The sequence below is a fragment of the Sardina pilchardus genome, chromosome 8 (genome assembly GCF_963854185.1).
Source record: "Sardina pilchardus chromosome 8, fSarPil1.1, whole genome shotgun sequence".
NCBI lineage: Eukaryota > Metazoa > Chordata > Actinopteri > Clupeiformes > Clupeidae > Sardina > Sardina pilchardus.
The window spans coordinates 27911022-27912293 of NC_085001.1; positions in this window are offsets into that span (position 1 = coordinate 27911022).

Sequence of the window (1272 nt, forward strand, 5' to 3'; positions counted from 1 at the left end):
ATACAGTATGTCTGGTGTATGTGAAAAAGTGTTTCAAAAGTCTTATGTAAGTGCACTGATAGTTATGGTGATAGAAGCATTCTTGATTGGGTTTCTCTAAATGATCAATAGAGGGCGCTTGTACTCAATTAAGGGTGTTTGGTTCAATTGGGACTAATTATCCTTGAAGCAAATATCACTGTACTGTACTGTAGCACTGTAAACTCAAAAGCATATTTACATGCAACACTGTAAACTTAATGTAAGTTTTTTTAATGCGAGGGTTTGCTAGTTTGCAGAACAGATTCACATGTATTATAATAGGCACTATTTCAGTGATATTATGGTTGTGACCAATGTAATAGCCATTATGCTTACCTCCCTGCTTGAATTCTCATCCGTCTCTCGTCATTGTTCTACACAGAAAAAGGTGCTATATAGAACCATATTGTATGCTTCATATATGCCACCCCTAAATGGCTCTTTAAACCATTTGAGGGGTTCATCAATGGAACCCCTACGGGTTTTGTAAAGCCTGCATGGTTCTATATAGCACCCCAAGAACCCCCCTTTTAAAAAGTGTACTAAAACATTTTTGGATAGCCAATCAAAGAAGCCTATCAGGGACTGTTAAAGAACAAAACTGAAAACTATGTCACTACAAGTTGTACATTGATTATAATATAATAGCAACAACCAGTACAGTTTGTTATGTGTTGGGCTCTGAAACCCTGCAGCACTGAAAACAGTGTCTGTTGTGCTGGTGGTCATTGAGCAAAGGCATACACTATTGCATCAGGATGGAGCGCCGGACAAACCCCACAGCGTGGCCTGTGAGAACTGGGTGAGATCCGATGCCTTCTGTTGACATGTGAAGTGTGAATTTAAAGAGGCACCCTGGGATACGTTGGTCCTCCATGAGAGCAGAGAGGCCGGGTCGACGTTTTAAAAGGTCCGTCCAGGTGACAGCACAGCTCCCTCCGACACCTGGGCCGCCTAAATCACTCGTAAAGACATGTCGACCTCATGAGGGAGAACTCTGCTGAGGAGGCCTCCGGGACGGATGGACACACACACACACACACACACACACACACACACTCAGGAGTGGACAGACAGAGAGACCAAGGTGTGAAACGAGAGCCCACTTCGTCGCCTGTCAGCCCCTGGACAGGAAACAGGAAGTGCTTGCAGTCTGATTGACTTCCTGTTGAGCGATCAGTTGGGAACTATAAATCTGGGGATTAACAGGCCCACACCATAGTACGGGGCAAACCCCCTACACATCATGCA